The sequence below is a fragment of the Pezoporus flaviventris genome, unplaced genomic scaffold (genome assembly GCF_033815535.1).
Source record: "Pezoporus flaviventris isolate CSIRO_AGI_PZ_B2104156 unplaced genomic scaffold, CSIRO_AGI_Pfla_v1 ptg000047l, whole genome shotgun sequence".
Classification (NCBI taxonomy): Eukaryota; Metazoa; Chordata; class Aves; order Psittaciformes; family Psittacidae; genus Pezoporus; species Pezoporus flaviventris.
This window is the reverse complement of record NW_026892595.1, coordinates 10,168,939-10,193,112: the sequence shown is the minus strand read 5'-3', so window position 1 is coordinate 10,193,112 and position 24,174 is coordinate 10,168,939. Positions and strand designations below refer to the sequence as shown.

At 40.4% G+C, this 24,174-nt stretch overlaps 1 protein-coding gene across 13 annotated transcripts in view; it reads left to right on the top strand.

Annotated features, from left to right (window-relative positions):
- KIAA1217 (KIAA1217 ortholog) overlaps nucleotides 1-24,174 on the top strand; it is a 373,707-nt gene that overhangs the window by 165,996 nt on the left and 183,537 nt on the right. The window contains exon 1 of one of the 13 annotated variants that reach the window (XM_061468245.1): nucleotides 7,806-7,937. The exons of the other annotated variants lie outside the window; for them this stretch is intronic. The gene's annotated coding sequence lies outside the window, so the exon portion shown is untranslated. Of the gene's footprint in view, nucleotides 1-7,805; nucleotides 7,938-24,174 lie in introns of those variants that run through there. 13 annotated transcript variants of the gene reach the window in all.

Genomic DNA, 24,174 nt, shown 5'->3' with positions numbered 1-24,174 from the left:
CGAATCCCTGATTCCTCACCACTGAAGTTCCCATAACACTTGAGTGCTGATGTCCTGCCTTCGTTCCAGTATGGATAATAATGTGTTGCATACTTTTGTAGGATAAAACTCTCTTTGGTTTCAAGCAGAGAACTTGTTCTTCATTCTTCTTCTGAAAAACTGTTGTACAGTGCTGCTGACACAGGATTGCTGCCATATGGTGCACCAGAAGTGGTTGCATTTTTGTGGGGAGTAGAAGCTCTAACTCAGACTTGAGCGCGTTCAGGACCACTTTGCTTTTGAGAGTAGATGAGATTGGATGTAGGGAGACCAGCATACCTATAGGCTACATCTGCCAAGTAGAGCAAAGTAATTATCTTCTGTGCCTTACGTTCAGCACACCTACTAAGTGTTCCAACAGGTGCAATATCAAAGAAAATTTAAATTAACTTAAAAGCATTAAAAATTATTCACACTGCCAGTGGAACTGGTGGAGAAAATTGTGGTTAGCTTTCCAACAAAGTATAGGGGATAATATTTTTAGCAATTCACTATTTTAGTATTTAACCCAATTTGCAATTAATCATTTCCTTCTTTCTAATAGAGTCTCAGTGTGAGTTATGTTTTTCAGTGAAACTGCTAACCCAAAAAAAACAACAGAAAAAGAGATGAGTTGTTGAGTTTTGTTGTTGCTGTTGCCTTGGTTTTGGTTTGTTTTTTGAGTCTTTTTTGGGGGGCTTTTTGGGGGGGAGGTTTTTTGTTGTTTTTTTTTATTAACCTTTAAAAAAGAAGGATAATTTCAGCAGGGTCACGTCCCTGAGCTGTCACAGTTCTGTGTGTGGCTGTGCAGAAGTTTCTGGGGACAGGAATTGAGCGGTTGAGGGAAGAAGAGATGTCTTCTCGCAGTGGCATTGCCACCTTATGCCAGGTTAAAGTTCATTAAACCACGGCTTGTGTCTTGGGAGCCCAGAATTTAAAAAAATAGTAATCTAATTTCTCTTCCATGTCGAGGCTCCTCCATTGCAGAAAACCACTGTGGTGTTGGGTGGGGACAAGCTGCATAGGTTAGGTTGGCCCTACTCCTGCAGGTGACTCCTGCAAAGCTGCTCCTCTCTTAGACGGCTAGTTTGCTTCATTTCTTACCTCTGGAAAGGTGGTTGCCCTTTGATGGGCTCTTGTAGACCCTCTCCGTTCTCATCCTGTGGGGGAGTTACCAGGGGTGCTGTCAATCTGCACCATCACCTCTGTGCTTGGTATGAGTGTGCCCACTTTCTTTGGGCAGTGGGTGTGTGTGTTGCACAGCATGAAATGTAGTGAGGGAGTACACTAGGAGTTCTGTGCATCGTTCTCAGAAACAATAAGGGATTTGATGCTCCAGCAGTATCTTGGCCAGATCTTTCACAATACAGAATTGTTTTCTTTGTGTACTAAAGAAAAAGAACGGAAATTCTATATAAGCATTGTATTAATAGAATATTAATGTTGTATTATTAGATTCAAAGTTTAGCAAATGCAAATACCAAAAGCAGTAAGTACATTGTGTATTCGGATGGTGATATATTGCCTTTTCATCCTGTGAGGATGGGGTTTACGCTTGCTCTGTAATCAGGAGTTCTGTGTGCACTTAACTGTGGATAGCTGTAAATAATTGCCTATCCTTTTCTTATTGTCACATATACCAAGGGGACAACCCAACTGTGCACCAAAGCATGGTACCTAATATTGTTTTAAAGCCTAATGAGAAGGGAAGGGGGAGGGTAGTTTAAAGGTTTTGGATAAACTTGCAATGCAGGTAGGAGAGCACAGCTAATGTACTCCAGTGTGGTATGGAGACCATCCATTACTCATCTAGGTCACTGTACGTTAAGTACATAAAACCAAGGGAGTTGCTGGGAAGGTCAGCCTTTCGTTTTCATTTGACAGATTCTGTGAAACTCAGAGCATGGATGTCCACTAATCACTATTACACTGCAGGCTGTATTTGGTGACCCTGGCGATGTTGCCAAATATGCCATGGTTTTAATCTACAGAACACCTGACATATAGCAGTGCAGAATGCCTCGCAGCCCTGGAGAGAGTTAAGCAGCTGCAGCCCCCCTGGGTTGGGAGGTAGGGATGATGCCAGGGGCTGCTGGAGCTCCTCAGTCCATGTGCCTGACCTTAGGGCTGCTCTGAAGTGCTGGCATCTTGCTTTTATTTAGGAGTCCACAGCTAGAGGGAGGACTCCTGTGTCCAGTCCAACCCCTTGTTGTCCCAGACAGCAGCAGTGTGCAATCAAACCCACAGATTTGCCGGTCTCTGACTCAAAAAACAGATTGGTTTTCATTCTTAAGGGGCATATTGGAAAACTGTTTGGTCTGTCGCTCCTTTCCTTAGCCAGAATAGTAGCATTCCCACTGTGCAAACAGCATTTACCTTTACCACTTGAAACATCTCCTGTACTGAAAGGGTGGAAATGGTTATGGCCAGCCTGTTTATCTGTGTAGGGAAGTATTTGGAAATATCCTCCCCCATTCCCCTCTGTTTTCTTGGCTCCATGTGCTGTCATGACAGTCTGGAGAAATGACTTGTGTGTTTTTATTTTCATGAGGATGAGAGGGAAGTGTTTAAAAGGACGGTGGTTAAAAGAGACATCCCTTGATATCCCACATGGAAAGTAACATCCAGCAAAAGCTCCAGACTTGTGCTTCTAAAAGACAAACATATTTTCCCACCAACTTCAACGGGTACCCAAAAGCACAAAAGCTGTCAGGCAGCAAAAACTGACGAGGATCTCAAAAACTGAAAAGGATCTCAAAAACTGCTCTTCACAGACCCCACAGCTGTATTTCCCATAAAATAAAAAAAACAAGTCTTACATTTTTTTGAAACAGGATTTTGGCAGTTGCATAGAAATTACCTTCTTCCAGTCAGTAGTTCAGCTGTTCATAGAGGTGTGTATGGAGGAATATCAGGTCTTAAAGAAAATAAATGGTAATATATGCTATATGTTTAATATTTTTAAATTTGTATTGTTGGTTTTCTTCTTTTCATTAAAAGCTTTAAAACTTTTTTCTGGATTTTAAACTTACATTTTAAGGAACTATAAAGCCATAACCTTAAAGATTCTTAGTTGCTTTGCAAAAGAAGGGTAATGGTGTTTGCTTTTCTCGTGCTTTGAGAGATACTCATATGCTAGCAAAATACTTCCCACACTAGTTAATCTGGAGCTTCACTAAGCAAATGTAAAAGTCAGACTTTTCAAAAGAGTGAGAAATAGTTGAATTTTTAACATCTCTCTGAAATGAGATGCCAAATCTACTACTTGTTAGTGCTTGGTTTGTCGGAAAGACTGAAGTACAACTCTTACTGACTTACTCCTGTGCTGAGTGTAAATTCACACTAAGAAGAGCAATTTAACATGTGACTGACCTTTTACAGTGCAAAATGAAGAAATGTACCATTAAGGTTACTGGAGTGTGGCAGGATGTTTAATCAGCTTCTTTGCTTTAAAGAACAGTAGGAAGGAGATGATGTATTAAAGATGATAGCTTCTTGTAGATGTGAACTTGCAATGCCAGGATCTGAGTACAATAGCAGATTAAATCTCTGTAGGGGAACTTCCTACTGGACTTTCTATTTTTAGATGTTTGTGGCTGCTTCTTCCTTCACTTCTTACTAGTTGGATTTTGCTCCCTTCAAGATGCAGATCTGCTTCCAAACTCTGATAATGTATTTCTGTTTAGAGCAATTTTTTATTTTTTCTCAAATTTGTAGTAGAGGCAAAAGAAGACAGCATAAATAGAGCCATGCATTTTCCAATTGTATTTTTGGTAAATTCATGGCTTTGAGCATTAAACACTTGCAACACTCTTAGCATGTGTGTAACAGCACTGCAAACTTCCATGTAATAATACTAATATATCAACCGAGATTTGCTTTTGCAGCTGGCTAGGTAGGATAGTCTGGTGTCCTATGCATTCAACTTGTCCCTCACATTTGAAAACTCTCTCTAGCTCTGAGTGCCTCCTCTGAGAGAAAGCACAAATGCATTTTTCAGAAGTTTCAGTAGTCACTTGATTATCTGTAATTTGTATTATAGGGTCATACATTTACTACTGAGCTTCATCCTGATGGTAGTCAATGTTCCTTATTTTTAATAAGGTATATTAACACAGTAAAACAATTGTATTTCAGAAATATCCTCTTAATAGTCTTGTAGACTTTAGAGGGACGCTCTTCTTTTTCACTGTAATGAATTTTCATTTTACTGTGTTTTAATGAACCAGCTTCCCTGTCTCCTGTCTCTCTGATGCTTTGTTCTACTTCAGCTATCACCAGTCTAAAGCAGCATTTGGCTTTTGCTTGCTCTTGAACCCACTGGTGGAGTTCTCTTTATTCTGTTCTGGCTGGCTCTTAAGTTACAAGTTTTTTCTTTCCTTTCTTTCTCAGAAGTATTCCAAGTACTGTGCAGCTCCTGTGTCAGTTAATAGTGGCTGTACTTTGTCCTTTGTTGCAGGGACAGCCAGCTGAGAGCAAGAATTTAAGTCAAATGACTCTAAAAAACTTCTAATCTTAGAAACCTCCTTTTGAGGACACAGGAGTGAATGTTGTCACTGACGCTCAGAAGCCTTTGTTATAATGAGTCTTTTAACGTCTTCATCATCAGATCTACTGACCTGCCCCTTGTGATGCCAGACAGTCCATCACAGGCAGGTTATCTGCTCTCTGTGTCCTAAGGACTGTCAAACCCAGAAATATAAGCATTAGTTATAAGCATTAATATTAGCATAACTAATAAACTGATAAACTAATGGTGTAACTGAGGTAAAGGCATTAGCTGCGTCATTGAAAAAAAGTCTCCTCGGTGATACTGGCGTGTTACCCTTGCAGAGGACCCTTATGAAATGCATCACAGTGGGTTGTTCAAGGGACTGTTCTTGAGATGTGCAAGGTTATGAAAGGATACTTCTGTAGCAGCCTTGGCAAAACATGCAGGCGCGGCCCTAGCAGTTTGTCAGAGGTTACAGCAGTACTTTTTAGAAATTAATTAAGGCAAAACAGGGACACACCAAGTTTCCAGAAGAACTGGGATGAAATTCTGAGTCTCCATTTCATCTGCGGTGTATGGGGCTGGCAATGGCTGCTTCTCCCCACCTACATCCTAGCTGTCTCCAGGGTGACTCTGACAGGAGTGGCTACAGTCAGTAATGGTTTTAATTATAACAGAATAAAGCATTAGCAGCGGCAAACAAACCTTCTGTAACTTCATAATCAGAGATAACATGATGAATAAAATGAGGATATGATAAAGAGCTTTGCGGAAACTGCATTCACCACTAAAGAGCAATTTCATGCAAACTGTGGATGCAGCCCATTACTAGGTCCTGCCATTACTCTCCTTCCATCTCTCTTCCAATCATGGGCAAAGTCCATGGGTTAGGAAGGGTAACTGCACTCTCTTTATTCCCAAAAGATACTTCATGGGCTTTGTAAAATAAGATTGAAATTTTGCAGAGTCCTGAGTAACCTGCAACAGACCCTATGGAGCTAGGGACCTTACGTTGGAAACCACGGTCTTGGATTTTAAATGTGAAATCAAGATAGCATCTGTTCGCACTTAGTCTGGCAGTTAGATGAACCGCGATTTTGGTATGGAAACATAATTAGTCTGAGACAGCACTCCATTGTCTCATATGAAATAAAAATTACCATCAACTGAATAGGTCTGTAACAAAAGTTACTGACGTTCTGGGAGGTGCGAGCATTGCCAGTGTTAATTAAAGTATTGTCACATGCTTTCCCAGAACAGGATTTCAGTATATTCAGTATATTCTGCCTATATGGTAGGAGCACTCACTGCTAATCAATGGCAGGTAGCCATGAGCCATCTAATGCCTCCCTCTGCGTTTCTCCCAGAAGCATGCTTAATTTTATTTCCCTGCTTCCTAATGGGGGATTTCTTTGCCAAATAACTTGTGGAAATATTTTTCCTGTGTTTCTTCATACTTTTCCCAATAGAGAGTATCTTTCAATTTCAGCTATTTTCCTTTGTCATGTTGACCCAAAAGCTGTTCCGTCTGGATTTCCTGCATGCTTTGTTTTTCCAAGTTTCTGTTTTCAGTTTATGATCATTCTTTTGTACTGATGGAGCATCTGCCCATAATTTGCATTTCTCTATTGTGAAAAGCCATTTTGTTTCACTGAGGCTTTGAGTCAGGGATTAATTATAGTTCAGTCTGTTATTCTAAAAGATGACTTTTGGTCATCTAACTTCAATGCCTGCATGACCAGCCTGGGCTCCTGAATGCAGCCAATAAAACCTCCATAGAGAAGTCCAGAGCACTTTGGTCTTCCTGATCGTGGGTCAGATTGTCCTAAATTGATTTGGGGCAGGGTAAGGTATGTCCTCAGGAAGACCTTTCTTTATCTCTTGCTTTTTATGGAAGGAAATGATTCTGTCATGCTGTTACAATTCTTCTGGCTAGATCATGTTTTTTCTGTTTCTCAAGTCTATAGCAAGGTTGAAAAAAGAGTAACATGGTCTAGTGGAAGGTGTCCCTGCCCATGGAAAGGGGGCTGGAGGTTGATGATCTTTAAGGTCCCTTCCAACCCAAACCATGCTAAGATGACAAATCTAAGAGTGGTATGACATATTGAGGATACACGTGATTACCCATCCAGTGCTACTGAAACTCTGGTGGAGAACTTTTTTGTCAACAGTCTCCACAGAAGACTCCTGGGAAGGCTGTGTCAAGGCTTGAAGTGCTCATAGCGCAGCAGAGCTTTCAAGCTCCATTATCAAATCCCAGGGCAAAAGCATGGACTACACAGGGACTATTCTGGCCATCCACCCTTCTTCAGATTGTAAGTGATGCTGAGGCTGCTTTAGCTAGGACCAGACCACCAACCTCTCTTTGACAAAATCCCTTGATACAGAGGGAACTCTAAGAGGGAGTCTCATGAGCTGTTGTACAAAGCCCCTTCCTCAACCTTGAAGAGGTGAAGAGGTCTGGTCCAGGATGAGGAAATGAACAAGATACAGAGAACACTGTCTAAAAACCAAAACAAATAAAAATCCAAACAAACCCCAAACAAGCCCCAAATGGAGGACCCCTCTATTTTCTCAGTCACTGAACTCAGAAGTCTGATAAGCGGGCTAATGCCACCTTTTATCATTGCTGTAGACGATGCTGATCTCAAGATCTAGCATATGGTTTAGCTATTGATTTGGCTTCCATTCAATTGAGGTCTTCAAAACACATTGTTGCGTGCCGTGCAGTGCGCATTTATACAGCCACTCAGTAAATATTTTGCCTTTTCCTTTCCTATTAATGGTAGCTGCTTGGAGTAAAGTTGTCATGAGGCCGTTACTACCTGAGCTTTTTTTGTTGGTGGTGGTTTCTTCTGTTTGCCCTATCATATGGTGTGAATTCCCAGATCTTGCCAGGCTGTGTGGGGCTGATGTGGAAAATTTCGTTTAACATTCACACCAAAAGCAATCTGTCCACTACTGACCTCCATAAAGTGTCACTGGTTTATTTACAAGATGGGCATATAAAAATACACATGCAGAGAGAGTGAAAACTTGTTTCCTTGCTGTAAGTGATCTTAACAAAGAGCTTTCCGGACTTGAAAGGCAAGGCAAGTGAGCATTAAGCTGTGATTTAGTTTTCTGCATTAAGAAGTCTTTAAAAACAGTTCACAGAGATCTTCTTTCTTAAATGGCAGTGTTGACCTTTGATAAAGTGGTAGCTAAAATTTGGGGAGGGGGTTGGTTGTTTGGGATTTTTTTTTTTCAGTTCCTGAGGTTGTTCCTGCTTGTAGATTGAGAGTTGCTTCCTTTTGCTGTTGAAGGCTGAGGCTGGAAAGAGAGATTTACTGCAATCTATTTCAAGAATAGTCTGAGGAGGAGGAAATCCCCTTCTTGTTGCTAGTAGCTGGTGCAGAACGCTTTGCTGGAGGAGGAGAATAGTTCAGTAAGTTAAAAATTTATATGAAGTTTTGATTTCATGCATCTTGTTATTATCTCCAAATTTCATTGTCTGTATTGCATAGTATGGTTTATCTTCTTTGTTAAGAGGTGGGGGGAAATGTGGGTATTGTGTATTGTTTTGAACTCTGCAGATACTACTTTGGTGATAAAGCAAGTGTGAAATGTTCAGTTAGAAAATAAAACAATAGCAGATCAGCTATTCTTTGTATGACAAAGCGTCAGCCTAAACTGATGAAGTACCTCTGAGAGAGACATTAGCAGCGCATTTCATTATCCAGGAGCTTGGATTAAGAGAGAGAGGTAACGTTGCCCATCCATGCATCTGTAATGTTCTTATCTTTTCAGATGCTTCACGTTGCTCTAGGGTACTTCCATCAACAATTTAGAATCAAGGGCTCTGTTTAAATATCAATAGCAAGGCAATCCAGATCTCCCTCAAGGCAGAGCTAGATATCCTGGGTGAGCATATTAGAATGAGAGTGTTTGTCTAGATGCATTTCTTCTTCGCTTTAATCGAAAGTAGAGAGGTGTTGAAGGAATACCTAATTCTTTACTTCTATCCCGAAGCCCGTGCTGTCATGCTGAAAGCAGGCGGCACTGCAGGCTGTGGGCAGGAGACCTGGGTATGGAGCGGAGATGAGAGCCTTTGTGCTCCTCAAGTCCCCTTGCCCCTGCTCATCTCCCACGGAGCTGGCTCGGTGAGGAGGCAGCTTGGGTAAAGTGAGGCAAAGCACAGGCTCTCAGCCATGTCAGGCAGGGTCCATACCTCCCTGACTGCTCCTCGGGAACTTATCTTTATTCCAGTGACTGGAAATCCCACTGCTGCTTTTGGGTCTTGTAGGAGCTGGTAGATAAACGCCAAAGGGGCTCTGCAGCCCATAAGTCTTAAACGGTTGAAAATCCACATTTGTTCTCTTTTTTCTGCCCCTAGGAGCTGGGGGTTGTTAAGCAAATGAGGGACTTTCTTAAACTTTCGGGCAGCAAAATTAAAAGGAAAATAATTCCTTAAAAAAACCCAAACAAAAACAAAAACAACCAAAAAAAACCCAGAACCTGGAGACGGAAGAAACATCTTCCACCAGATAATCTATCAAGGTATTCTTTTTTATTCTTTGCAACCCTTTTCAGGCCAAAAATGTTGCTGCAGGTGTGAAATTAGTTTGCTCATGAAGCTGCTTGTACACCCAGGTGTGCCACCCTCACACACTGTCCCTCTCACATAGGTGCTAGCTTTCAAGGGGAGGCACATTCCAGCATTGAGTGTCTTGTCCCATCCTATGGTCTGCTTTGGGATTTGCCCAGGAGGAGACTTTGTTTCACTTTTATCTTCCACAGGTGGTATCACCTGCTCTGGATTTCTTACAGATGTCTGTGAGATGTGCACACCAAGATGTGAAGCTATCAATTTCATTTAATTCATGCATCAATTCAAGAAGATTATTGCTACTTTTAAATGAAAATTAAATATTTAACTGAGAGAGGATTTCTGCAATCCATTTTAAAGTATCATTTATTTTATTATGAGTAGTAGCCTGAAACCCATACCAGAATTCAGTGGACTGTTGTTATAACACACGCTGTACAAGAAAGTCTTGGACCTTTTGGTACAGTTTATAATTTAGTTGATGGTGAGCAATATAGAGAAAGAGAGATATGCTGTGAAACACAAAGGTGTAGCTGTATGTGTTTGTGCATACAGGTGTATGTATGGGATAGCTCAAAGTTTGATCATGAATAACTGGAGAATGTCAGATTGTTTCCAGCCTATCTATACAAATCTGTAAAATTTTGAAACCTGTCGAATAACTAAAGGTTGCTGCATGTTCTCTATTTTGATTTTCTTGCATCACTTTCTTGTGCTTTAACTTTGGGCCTTTGTATTTCTTGGAAGTGAAAGCTCAGATTTCAACTTTTAAATTGTAACTTAGGAAGTTTCAGGAATTGACGTGCTTTACTTTCATTTCTATCCTGCCTTTGGAAATCCTGACAGAAAATCGGTAATTTGTCTGTAAATGTTGGGTGCTTTTAGTATGTTTCAGGCATTTAGAAATTTTCCAGTTATCTCTTCTTTTAAATAGAACTGCACCCACTGTCATTCCAAGTGTTGAGAAGTGGCGTAGTAAGGCAATTCTTTTTGTACTTCTAAACAAGCTTCTATATGACAGTACTTTGAAAGTGCTTTTTGAACTGTGCTACATCTGCGTCTGTTGTTAAAAGCATTAAAAACCAGCCAAAACCCAAGCCCTCCTAAAGGCCTCAAAAAAGGGCAGAATCTGTATAGGCCATATATATTCAAAACTGCCTATCTTTAATTAAAATAGCAAACATAAACCAGAAATGCCCCCCCCCCCCCCCCAAGCTTTCTCCACAATCTTTACTGCTTTATAGACTTTCTTTACCAAATCTCATTGTTCTTGCTTACAGTTTCCATGTCTGGGCAGAGACAGTTGTTCCCTTCCACACTGCGACTGCAGCTATTTGGATGTCACCGTGTCTATGGGGTGACACACCAAAATACTCGTGCCACTTGCTGCAAAGCCCACAGCATCTGGTACCCCACAGCTTTAATGGACCCTTGCCAGGGCTTGCACACTCCGGGCTGCAGAGCTGCAGTGGCACTGCAGAAAGAACCACAGCAGCCAAACCATACCTGTCTGCAGTGCAAAACCATTGGGCTTAATAGTATTGGTAGTATTGGTAAATGAAGGCAGTGGCAGGCTGAGAAAGAGTATGGAAGCAAAGCAATACTGGTTTAAAACTTACATAAGTGCACAGAGTCCATTAAAAAAGAAACCTTAATTACTTTCTTTTTTAACCTAGTATGTGTTTAGAAGTACATTGTCTGTAAGTGAATTATAGTGTCTTTTTAGGAGACAGTAAGGAAGTAAGAAGTTAAAACACATTAATAAAGTTATGCATATGTGGGAACCACCTTTTGCAGGTATTACAAAGCCACATTAACCTTTGCCTTGACAGTTTAGTTTTGCCCAAAACACTTAATGTATGAGGTTTTCAGGGGCTTTAAGTCAAAGTCATCAGACTGTTTAGGTTGTAGTTTTGCAGCAAATTGTGATTTTTTTACAGACTGGTGAGGTTCATCATTATATGAGGAAATTGATCCATCATTGGAAACCATGTGAAAATTAGTTTTGCTTACTGTTTAGATTTAAATCAATTCTCTCCTTATTTCTGTGCTTATTGATTAATTTAAGGTATAAGGATAAAGATTACTAGGTTATAGTATAATGGCTGAATCTTGACAATAGTTCTGTAGGAAACAGACCATGTAAATGCAAAATCAGAATGGTGTGTTTTCCTAAAGCAGTACCATATGTTAGTTGATTAACAAGTTGTAGGGCTATTAGAAGATCTTGGCTGCTGGTAAGAAGGAGCATCTGTTTTCTAAGACTTTTATCTAATATGTATAAAGGCTTTGCCAAGTTTAATTTTTTTTTTCTTTTTATTTTTCTTTTTTTTTTTTTTTTTAATATACATGTATCAGCTATATATTAATTGGTATTTTTCTTTCCATAGGCAATGCTAATATTTTCTTGGGGTCTAAATCCAGCCCCATCCCTGGGAAAAAAAAAAAATGCAGTAATGTTAAGAAGTAAAGCAGAATGTCCCATGTGCAGGTACTTTATATGAGCAATTCAAAATTCTTCCAGCATCACAGCTGGTATTTGGTGGTTTTATGTTTTGTTTTGTTTTTATCACCAACCAGGCATCAAACCCAGCAACTAAAATACAATTATAAAAGTTTAGTTTTTCTTCAGAACTTAGCAGTTCATACTGATGACATTGTAGTGAGTGAGCAAAGTGCCAAGCATGCATGCCTCCATGCATCATCAGTGTAACTACAAAAACAAGTGCCATGAGTTTTTACAGAGTAAAATGTACCATCTTCCACATAAGACCTATTTTGAGATCTTAAGTAGAGTTTTAGTGGTTAATCAGTCTAATTATATTGGCTTGCTGCAGATTCTCTTGTGGTCTAGCCAGTTTTGGGGCTGTGGTGAAAGCCAGACGTCTGAGGCTTCCCTCTGAGAACAAGTAAGGTCTTAGAGGCAGCACCAGATATTTTAAACTGTTTCATGCCTTCCTTATAGAGAACTAGAAGATCACAGTTTGAGGTTTCCCAAACAGCATCTAAGATAACTAACTTTTCTTATGCAGGCCTGATAAAGCTTTTGGACTTTTCTCTCAGATGGGGATCTTCCGTTAGCAATCTGCTATGATGTGACTTCAGTCTTGGGTTTGTGCACAGCACTTTCCTTAATTACCTGGGAGGAGAAGTCTGCCCACTGCCTATGGCACAGCTCCCACCATCACCAGACATAGGGAGTACACAGGACATGCTTCTGCATACTCTTCTTTTGGAGCTCATTTTGTTTCACTGAGGAGGAGAGGCAAATTATTTTAAAAACATCTTAAAAAAGAAAAAAAATCTTAAAAAAAAAAGTGGTTTGCATGTTGTTAATATCTCTATTGGCAAAGTCTGGTTTCTCTGTTCATCTGTTTTCCCCACACTTTCATTAGAGGGCTGTAACTTGAAGCTGCAAAGGAAGTTTTGAAACAGACAATGGGTGGAGATCAACCTATTTTCTCAGTGCTTTGGGACTTTCCATGGTAAGAAACTGTTTGTTTAGTTTTGCAAAAATTGCATGTATTTCATTGGCAGGACATTGAGCATAGCCGTCTGATGACCACAAAGTGAAAACCTAGGACAAGTCTTAAGACAAAATAGCAAGACAGGAAGCGATTTCCCTCTCGTCCTGCTGGGCTGTGTGCTTTAAGGGATAGCAGCTTCAATGCCCGCAGGAGGTGGCTGCTCGCTTTCCCTGTAGGTAGTCACACTGATGCTGAACAGCCTCTGGCTGTTGTAAACCCCCAGCCCAACTCGCTGCCTCTCAACAGTCCAACTATCCATTCCTGTCCAGCTACTAACAGCTTTGAAACGTCAACCTTTTACATACTGGCAGTTTTTATTCCTGTGTTTTGTGGGGGAATAAAAAGGGCTATATGGAGCAAAGTAAGATAAGTTGTCAGCAAAATATGTTGAAGAAGACAAGCCAAAAGATGAGCGAAGAAAGAGCTAAGCAGGCAGTCACAGCCTGTGTGTGTGTGTGTTTACGTGAGAGGAAGAAGTGTTACCTTCTCTGTGTGGTGCCGTATGTTGCATAGACCTGAGATCCTGGCACTGCTCAGCAGAGCCCGGTGTGGATGCCACGATGTGTCTACATGGATTGGGGTCAAAGTGTAGAAGGAAGTGCTGTTTGCAACTCTTTTGGCACAGCCACAGCAACCACTCGTGAAGTGTTATGGACAGAAGTTTAAGAGCAGGATTCATGCTTTGGTTTTCAAAGGCTGGCCAGGAGTCATGCAACAACTCCATCTGGTATGGAATTGCAAACAGAAATGTAGTGCAAAGGAAAGACAGACAGTCCTTAGCCTTGTAAAACAACATTTTATGATGGTGAGAGTCTCCTTAGAATACAATCGGAGCTGAATAGTTTTGTTTCAAGAGAGACGTGTTCAAGAAACTGATTGTCTAGTCTGCTGGCAGAAAAACAGTATGACAAAAAGTGCTGGGCAAAAATAGAAATAGGAAAGTCTTCATACGAGAATGTGGAACACAAGTCTAAAATTTAGGATTAAATATATGCGTGGCTCTTGAGGAAAACAGTCTACATGGGAATCACCCACTGTCTAAAACATTGTGGAAATGCTGAAGGGTATTAGAAGATATTTCCATGTATAGACAGTACATGTTTTTCCAAATAAAACCAAAAAATATTTTATTCTCAGAACTATTTAAGGAAATGTGATACCATCCAAAAAACGTTTGTGCAGATGTTTTCAAGAGACCACCACTGCCTGCAATGGAGAGCTGTCCTCTGAACAACCTGTGTTCTGCTCTGCCTGTGTGTAAGAGTCATCTCCTGTAACACTGGCCTTACAAGTGCTGGTCGTTTAGAATAATGTGTATGCTGCTTTCCAGTTATGGAGAGGCATCTCAGGAGACTAATTCACCCCATCCTATAATAGGTGTCTAGAATGAGTGGGATGAGTAACCTGCAGCAGGTTCCTGTTTCACCTAGGTACATAGCTGACACTAGTTTGATGTTATTTTTGTACTTCTATAGCTGAGACTTGATGAGGTGTGGCAGGCTGCCTTCCCTTCAGAAGAAGGAAGCTCTGGGATTCTTTGGTGGTATCTAAGTCCTGTCAGCTAGAAAGTAGCACTCTGATTTTCAATTGCTTGCAGTGTCAATATTGCAGATAAACCAACTCTAGAACAAGCAGTGCTTCTGCCAGCCTGCAGCCACCTTTCCAAGTTTGTATGCAGGGGCCTTTGTCGCCAACAGAGGACAGATTTGGCTGCTCTGTCTAAACACCAGTATGCAAAGATTGCTTATGCAAGGTGTTGTGAACTGTATGTACTCCACACCCATGAAGCTTTTGTGTTTGGTCTGTTCTTTCAACCACGTCAGATTTTCTGGATCAAGAGTTACTGAGATACATCACTGTATATCATGTCATATGTGCATCACTTTGAAAAACAGTATTTAATCATGCAAATAAAATGTTTACGGAGAGTCTTCTCCAACATATCCCAGCAGTTCCCTGTTACTGTGGTACCTCCAAGCACACGACACTCATCACTAGTCCGATATGTTTCTGCAGTTAGCACAGAAGTACATAATCTCAGGAATGAAACTGCCGTTACTTTTCTGAAAGTTTGTTAATTCAGTAAGAACTGCTTTCTAAAGTACTTGAAACTCTAATGAGATTCTGGATAGGCCTCTTTCAAGTCAGCCAGTCATAACATTCCTTGAGAAATTGCTAGTAAAAAGTTTCTTACTGTGCATAGCTGCTTAATAAAAGGTGTATTATTCTTTGCCCTTCAAAAATCTCTTGACTGAAAAAAAAAAAAAAAGCAGTTCTCCTGTTTTCTTGGAATAGGAAAACAGGGAAGTGGTTAAACACCCACAGCAAGGGAAGGAAATAGTAAAGGCAAATTCCAAAGAACTACAAGGACAAATCATGTGACATCATGATGCCTTCATGGGGAGGTTGTGTGTGGTAGTGTGGGCAGATACTCAGATTTCCTGTTTCTAAATAAGCAAATTGTGAAAGATCCTACTGATCCCTGTACTACACTGTGGAGTACCATGCACTGATCTGCACAGCCTTACCTGCCCTTACTCTCTATCCTGTATTACAGAAGGATGGGGAAGGGTGAGGGATGCTTGATGCCGCTCTCTGCTTCAGCCTGAGTCATGGCACCTAAAGTCCTCCAGCGTGGCATCTCGATAATGGGGGATTAATAAGGGAGAAAAGATGATCTCAGCCCCCAAAGCTGTGCAGATCCCTGGCACAAAAGGTTTAATAGCATTCTGACACTTGGTGGTAGCCAGAGCTTTAGATGCTGATGCCGTGTAAGATTTACCCTGCATTGTCTGCCACCTCTGGGGAATAGCTGAAGCACTGCAAATTCATTCTTTAGGTTTCACTACACTAACTTCCCTGTGTAGACAAATGTTTAAGGCCATTTATACAATAGATGAGATGATATGACTTAACATATTGTATGCCATTCATTCTCTCCCATATCCTCACCCCAGGAAGAGATTTCTGTATGATTCGCACTACACAGCAGTGTTTTGATTACATCTGGGCTTGTTATTTTTCTGTTGTAAGTGCTTCTATTTCTTTATGTTTATCACGTATGACAAAGTGTTACTGTCAGCATTAGGGCTTCTCATACTTTGTCAAGTGTAAGAGCAGTTGTAGGAGGTCAGACCAGAGGTGCAGCCCAACAACCTGTCTCTAAATGATGGTTACCTAGGGAAGAATACAAGATCAGTGAGAGTACATAGTGATACTTCTGGAATATCCTCCCAGATCCCAGCAATATATGATTAGGAGTTTACATTAAATAAAACAAGGATTATATCCCTTTTTTTAAACAGTGCTTAATGGATTTTTTTTCCATTAACTTGTTATTTTATTTTTTAAACTCAGCAACTGCAGTGTCTCATCAAGAAGTTCCCCAGCTTACCATCAGTTCCATAGTGATCTGTAAAATTATATTCACATCTATGTACTTTTGAGTCATTAGCCTACCTGTTTCATTTGATGACCTTACAGTCTGTATTGAGAGAGACAATGAACAGTCTTTTCCTATTCAGCTCCTCTCTGTCTCTCATTTTTATAGACCTCAAACAGATGTTTGAGTCATCTGTTTTCAGAATGGAGACTCCTACATAATTTAGTTGTTCCTTGTACAGAAACTGTTCCATAACTTTGATCATCCATGCTGCCTTTTTCTTAACATTTCTTCTTCTGCTATATCTTTTTTGACCTGGAGTGAATTAGAACTGCATGCAATATTCAAAATGTGGGTAGGTTGTGGATTTGTACAGTAGCGTAATGATATTATCTGTCTTGTTCACTATTCTTTTCCTAGCATTTTCTAATATGTTTGTTTTTTTAATCACTAATGAGCACTGAGCTTAAATTTTCATTAAATGGTTATAACTTCAAACTCTCTTTCTGAGTGGTAATAGTCTGTTCAAAGTTAATGTACATCACTTTACATTTATCTACATGAGATTTCATCTGTCACTTTACCAGCTAGTCAGCAAATCTTGTGAAATCTCTTCTTCATAATCAGCCCTTGTCTTTACTTCACTGAATATTGTAATGTTCTCAGGAAGCTCTGCCACCTCACTTAGGCCCTCTTTTCCATCTCGCTAATGCTGAGGGCTGCCTGGACCAATGCTTTCTCTGTGATGTCATTGGTAATCTCCATCCCCTGGGGAATTTGGCTGTTGTTCCTATAGCATCTTTAATATCTTTATTCAATTTTTTTATCAATAGGAGTATCTCCTCTCTTTGTTTCTTTCTTTACCAAGGGATGTTGCCACATGCCCTGTGGAAATCCAAGGGTATCTGCTGGCTATCACATGCTAGCTCACTGGTTTGGGAAATGGAAATGCAGTTCTTGCTTCTGCTTTCCCCAGCCCATATGATCTTGTGTTTGAGGTTCTCCCTGCAACATGAAATTATTATTTTCACAGGACCACATTTGGGGTTTGCTACTTGCCTAACACATTGTCCACATGGAACGTGTCAAGAGTCTATTGCGGAGTGACATACACTGCTTTCTGAAGTCAGGGCGAAGTATTTCTGGTTCTTATTTTAGCTCCATCAGCAAAAGAAAATTACAAGTGATAGTGCCTCTGTGGCTGAATTTGTGGTTTATTGAATACTGTGGCAGAGCCCACAAGATGACGAGAGAAAATAATGTCTGATTTTAAATTTCAGCTGTTGGCTGCAGCTGCAGCTTTCAGAAAGCTTTTCAGCCTGGTTCCTGCCCCATTTTCTCCTAGCTTCCTCTTGCTGCAAAAGGAAAGCTGAATTGCAACACTGAACACTCTATGACTTAGGATTTTTGGTACGCAGACAACTTAGTCTTTAAATGGCCTGTCTTTGAGCATAGGTATTATCAGATGTATGTTATTTGAGACGGGGCTGAAGATACAAAATTTTTTAGTTAATTTTTTAAAGCCTGAATGTGTAGCAATATATTAGCTGCTTTATTTAAAAAATTGAAGGTGGATGATTTAAAGCTGTCTGCAAGGGGCCAAGATTTTATGTTTGTATTTTATTGAGATGTCACCTCATCAAAATTCATAGTTACTTATCATGTATAGAATAAAGCTGCTATATTCTTACAACTGGTGACAACCACAAGATGAAGAGGAATTAGTCTTTAAAAAAATAAAGACTCCCTGCATCATGGCAGTCCCATGCTGATGAAGACAGCTGAGGAACTGAAAACATGCTACTTTTCAACAACCGAGGCTTTATTCGTGTCTTGGAAACACTCCTGAGATTTGCATGGAGCTATGAAGAAAAGGTATTTAGTGATGATTTGCAAAGCACTGCCACAGTCTTAATGTCTGTGACTAAAATCAAGTACAGTGTAAGACAGTGTTGAAAAGGACCTCATGATGCCCTGGAGGTTCGGTGTGGCCTTGGCCTAGAGAGGAATATTTCTCAGGCTCTTAAAGTCAGAAGACCACCCAGTCTTTTCCTTGCAGGGCAGGGAAAACAAACAAATTACCTTCTTTGATGGCTGAGGAAAGAAAGTGGTAGATAATTACTGCCTGTAGCATTTTACCCCCTAATTGCGGTATTCAACCTGTATTTTCTGATTGCATTTAGGCACTTCTTTTGAAAACTGTTCAGATTTGACATAGATGTTTCAAGTGATGTCAGACCTGTAAAGCCCTCTGTCCTAATTTCCATTCCTCAGACCATCTTCTGCACTTAGGTTTCCTCCCATAGTCCTGGATAGAGGAAAGCTCTGGCTAGAGCTTCTCTAGCAGGATCCAGCTATTCTTCATTTGCACTATTACATCAAGACTCCTTGCAAAAAAAGCAGACTAAAAGCATAGAATGAATACTACTCATGGGCTTCAAACGCATATTTTGCTTACCCAATGCCCTCTTCCAAGGGCACTCCTGCATTACTCTCTGCTGTGAGAGAGGATTTATATGAGCTTATAAAAATAAATGGGGGCATATAAGTAATATTGTCATCTTGTGTCAAAGAGATTTTGATACTTCTTTCCTTCCGGCTGTCCAGAATTTTCTCCAGCTGGTAAAAGGGTTTAGGTTTCATTCAGCTGCAGTCTTGAAGTAGCATCTTTTAATGGGAGCAAAAAGCAAAAACAGGGGGGAAAAGTATGAATTTATCATTGGACCTTGTTGTGTTAATTATGAAAGAGTAAGGCAATAGCATGAAAATCATAAATAAAATTGAATAAATTACAAAGTTATACTTCTGCAGATCAGTCTTGGAAATCAGATTATTGGGATACATGTGTATTCAGTAAACATATGTTACCAACTAGTGTTAACAACCTTTTCCTTTGGAGTGAAGAGAACCTGTCATTGTTGCTACTTACTGCCTGTCCCCTCTCCTCAGCTACACTGCATGTAAAGGCGTGTGCTATATTATGAGACATATTCGTCTATCCCAATGCAGACTTAGAGTTTGTAAAGGGAGATAACTAATACGATGTCATTGTACGCTGTCAGCGGAGAGCTCACCTGTGAGTCACCACATTGTTTGAGAAGTTTTTGTAAGAAATACAAACCAGTTGGAATTAAATTGTCTTGGGTCATGTATTTATTCATTAGAGAGACAGAGGCTCTACTTCTGAATAAGCTTAAACCTTCTATAACACCTTTCTGTGCTGACGTTGCTTATTCTTGCCTTCACCTCAGGCAATTCTGTGTGCTTCTTGGAGCCTGATGAGACAGATCATCGTTACTTTCTCTCCCTTTTTATCTTCTCCAGTAGTGTTGCACAGACGGAGCAGACTTCCCCTTGTAGGAGAAATAGGATATGACACCAGAGTCATGACACTGCAGCTCGCTCAGTGCTTGGGACATTTTGCCCTTGCCAAACCAAAGCACCCTGTCCCTCTTTTGTGAGGAGGTAGCTGTGGCCACAGGCTCCCTGTCCCAGCTGGGAGGAGTGCTCCAGCCCTACACCCCTTTCCCTGGGGGCTCCCTGCTGTTGTGCAGCATCCAGCTGCACTGGTATTCTCAGAGGTAAAGTTAGATCACACACCCTTTTATTACTGTTAGCATATTAAGTTCAGAAGAATAGGCTCTGATAATCCTGCTAGCAGACGACTGGCATACTAGAAAGAAAATGAAGATGTTTACCAAGATGAAAACCAAGACTTCAGGAGCCCAGCTGATGTGAATGATTGAAGAGGAGGTTGTGAAGTGGCTTTCTTGCCGAGTGCAGGTCCTACAGCACTGATGTGTATGGCTGGCAAAGGAGGAATTACTCTGATTGCTGGAAATAGAAGTTAAGTCAACTTTACCCTGAAGAAATAGGAAGCAATTTCTTAGCACTGCGGGTAACTAAACATCAGTCAATTAACTATAACATAGCTGTGAAATGAGTATATTTGCAAAGCCGTGTTGGGCCAGGTGCAGGAAGAAAGCCTGTATTTATGGTGGTGGTTGTTGCAGGGTGGAGGGTCGTGGCAGTCCTGCTGCTGCTGGATGTGGTATACCTGTGCTGTCAGCTCCATCAGCCACCTTTGTGGGCCTCCGTGCTAAAATGCCCTCAAATAATATGCTTGTAGCACTGGCAGCTCTGTGTTAAAGACAATGATTATAATCAGCTTTTAGCCGGTAATCTGCAGCATTCAGGTGGATTTGCTCCCCTCCATGTACGCTGTGCTAAGTATGTTTCAGGGTGCTTTTCTTCCTCCTTTCAGTTCTTTTTCATGCATAAGAGACTAACTGTGCTGGAGACAGTGACTGGATGTGTGCACCACACAGCAGCTTTGAGGTTAGGATAGTTTGGGTTTTTTTTTTAAAGTGGATGTCTCACCTGGCAAATTAAAGGCAAAGAACTTTTCTCAGGGTTAAGTTAGTTGGGAGCTTGATGTTCTTCCCTTTCTTATGCTGATCATCTGGGTAGATCTCTGCACATGTGGTGGTGCTTGAAACAAATGTTAGTGCAGATGCAACACTGGTCTCTTGAGATCAGTAAGGTCATCTCCACCTCATTTAAGTGTTTGGCTTTCGTGTGAGGACCCCACATCAAATTTAATGGTTTGTGTTAGATGGGAAGTCAGACAAGATAATCAAATGGTCCCTGTTGCCCTAAAGCTATGAAATCCTCGATACCGAAGAGTGAATTAATAAGTGTGCACCCTGGCAGAACAGATTGGGTAGGCCTGAGAAAGAACAGGAGTGCCACTGCTGTCAGCTCTGATTGCTTTCTTACTAATCAGCTGTCTTAATGGTAGCATCAGTGTGGCCTGGGAATGTCAGAGAGGCACTTTTGAAGGAAGGGGATATATAAAGTGTTGGAGAGGAAGTTCTACACTATCCTTGTGCTCTTACATATGCCTTCAGGAGCTGGTGCTCTACAAGGAGTAGAAACAAAAGCTTTACAAGCTGCAACCTGTGACTATCCATGCTGGGTTAGAAATCAGCTCCACACGGAAACAAAGCTGTAAGAATTTATTCTGCTTATCTTTATCTCTTTTCAGACATTTAGATTGTCATTTGCTGTGTAGTACCGCTTTTGTGGCAGGAAACAAGCTGTAGTAAGAACAATTAAAAATGCTCAATATATTAAGTCATACTGGTGCTGACCTCTCCTGTGATTTTAGTCCGAGGCTCAGAAAAAAACATAGTTCTTGCCAGTGACATTGTGGAGAAAAGTCAAATCTATGATTGTGTACAGCCCAGAGGTGAATAAAATGAATAATATTCCCCAAAAGTAACTTTTAAGAAAGACCATCAACATGAATTGTCTGAATGCTGTGAGTTGACAATACCGGTACCATTGTGTTAATTTCGAATAATTATTTACTAATTACTTTATTTAAACTATTATTTTGTGGTAGAATATTTATCAGAATTGACTGTTGGTAAGTAAGTAGTTACAGTGATCACAACATAACTTAAACTATTGTATTATTTCTGGACCCAAGCTCCATCAAAGTACACTTTGTATTTCACATTAATTCAAGCGGTTACCTGACAATCTTATAAACTCCGTGTATACTTGGTAACCAAGCTGAAATAAAGGATCTCTTGTGATTCTTTTAAAGTATAACTGTACTTTGCAGAGAGAAATCCTTGATACCTTTGATCACTAAAGCATGCCGTCTTGTACATTTACAACCAGATCCTGCAGACATCTGTGAAACCAGCAACAGTCAATGTGTCAGGCATTAAGTCTGTTGTTCTGGTACCGCTAAAAGGTTGGACCAGTTTGAATTCAAACCCTCACCAGAGCTCTGTTTGAGGGAATTCATCCAAAAGGGAACTTATCAAAACCAAAATGCTTTACACTGGGGAGAAATAGACTTTGAATGTAGAGCAGATGGACTTAAAAGTGACCTCCACTCCCTTTCTTTCACCTCCCCCAGAAGCAATTCCCTACTGTTCCTTCCCACCCACATATTGCTTTTTATTTAATTAAACTCTAGTGATTAAAATTTCTGTGATGTAAAGCACATTTTCCTTTCACATTGATTTCTTTGGTACCTTACAAAAACAGATGTTCATATTTTCTATTTCTGTGTTTGCATGCAGATCTCGTTGCTTACCATAGGTGATCCTGCATGGGAAGTTTTATGTGTGGAGGACTGGCCAGGCTGGCAAGCATAAGGAAGAGCTGTAGCATGCCAAGGTCTAAGTTGGCTGTGTTGGTGGCAATATGCTAGTATTAACGTTAGATAGGGAAGTTATGTTAAAGTGTATCTAGAGTTAGCTTTGTTGGGATTGCCCCAAATTAGAGAGGGAGATAAAGTTATGGAAGAGAAAAATTGTCTTTCTTTTTTTCCTCCCCACTTGAATGTTAGAGCTTCTTTGCAGCAAAAAGTCTTTTTTCTCAGTTTGATTTAGGACATGCACAGGTGTTTACTGCATTCAGACCTTTTCACTTGTTCAAAAACTTGGGAGGGGGAGGAAGGAAACAAGAATAAAACTTGGAAAACAGAAACATAATGTAGATGTCCAGATGTGAGAGTTGCGAGCTTGAGTAAAATGTCTTGTGGAGTGAATGAATCTCTGTTACTTGGAGATGTGTAAGGCACTTAACAGCACAGTGCTTGCTGGCAGGAGGTGAGCTGGGACACTTCTTTGTACATGACAGCTCAGTGATGACAAGCGGCAGGTGATTACACCTATATTCCAGAGCTCCATTTGAAATGGAATTAGAAAGTTGAATGTATCTACTGCCTGAATATCTGTGTTCAACCTCTTAGTGACTCTTTTTAATAGCTGTTTTAGCGATTAAAACTGGTGGTGGCTCTTGGCACCACTCAGTCTCTGAACTTCTCTGAAGAGCTAAAATCTGTAGGTCTAACAAGACACACTGAAGTTCTGTCATGGAGACGTGTAGAGAACCTCATACTCAATTTTATTTCTTGCTTCAGCTGCAGTGTTGCCATTTCATTCCTTGGGCAATTTTTTCCTCTCGTGTATGAGAGTTCTTAACTGAACTGGAATGCATGGAACATAAATAATGGAACTCTCCACAGACTTCATAGCAGCAAAGGTAATTTAATGATAAATAATCCCAGAGGTTGTATTAGATTGTTTGTCATCATAAATTTTAAAATAAAATTCAGATGTTTTCCTTTAACCATGGGTTAGTTTAACCACTGTCCTTGCATTAGAAATAGAACCCAGTTTACTGAAATCCCTTACTAAACTAATAAGACCAAATTATTATAAAGCCCCCTTCCACTTATTAAATAAAACCCTCTGATTCCTTGTTGTACAATATCAAATCAGGACACAATTAATTTTAAAACAGTATAAACCTCTTTCCCCACAGATCTACCTTCAGGGAGAGGTTTTTTTCATTTTGCTTGTACAAGCTAGTGGCTAGTATTGTATAATCTTTGATAATATACTATCTGAACATGGTCCTGTTCTTTTAGGAGTGAGTCTATTTTAGTTTTAAGCATTGAGAGACCGCTCCAAGGACAGCAGTGAACTCACTGAGAACAGAGATGTGCTCAGTGAATTGCAACACTGAAGCTGCTCTCTGCTGGCGGAGGTGGAAATCAGAGTTTTGCCACCCTAAGTGCTGTTTCTCTATAATTGAAGTTACTTTCTCCATTTAAGATCTAATCTGTTGGTAGTGAATGGCCACCTGTGACTTCCTAGTGTGGAGGGACCTTTCCTGACCCGATGTAACATCCTCTTGGTGCTGCCCTCCTACAGGGCAGGCCTAAGCAGGCTCTAGCTGCATAATGGCAGTGCCACAGTGTGACCTGCTTGAGTGCTTGGAATTCCTCCCAGGCTTCTGCATCACCACACCAGGTCTAATATTTGTTTCTGGACTACAGTAGGGTAGACAGTTTGGTTCCTGCATAGAGCATTCATGGCGTTTTTCTCAGTGGCTACATGATTTCACATGGATATTGAGACATGTCTTTAATTACAGGATGCTTCTTCTGATTTAACTATTAATAATTAACTTCCCAGGTTTTTCCTTATGAATAATTGCTAGAACCATGAAGTCATTGTCGTGTAAGTTTGACTAATTGAGTGCAGCCAGTATTTGTTAATCGTTCCTTTTACATACACACTAAACCCAGAAGTGTTTAAGTTGCTCTGGGACATTAATTTTAAACACAATTAAAACA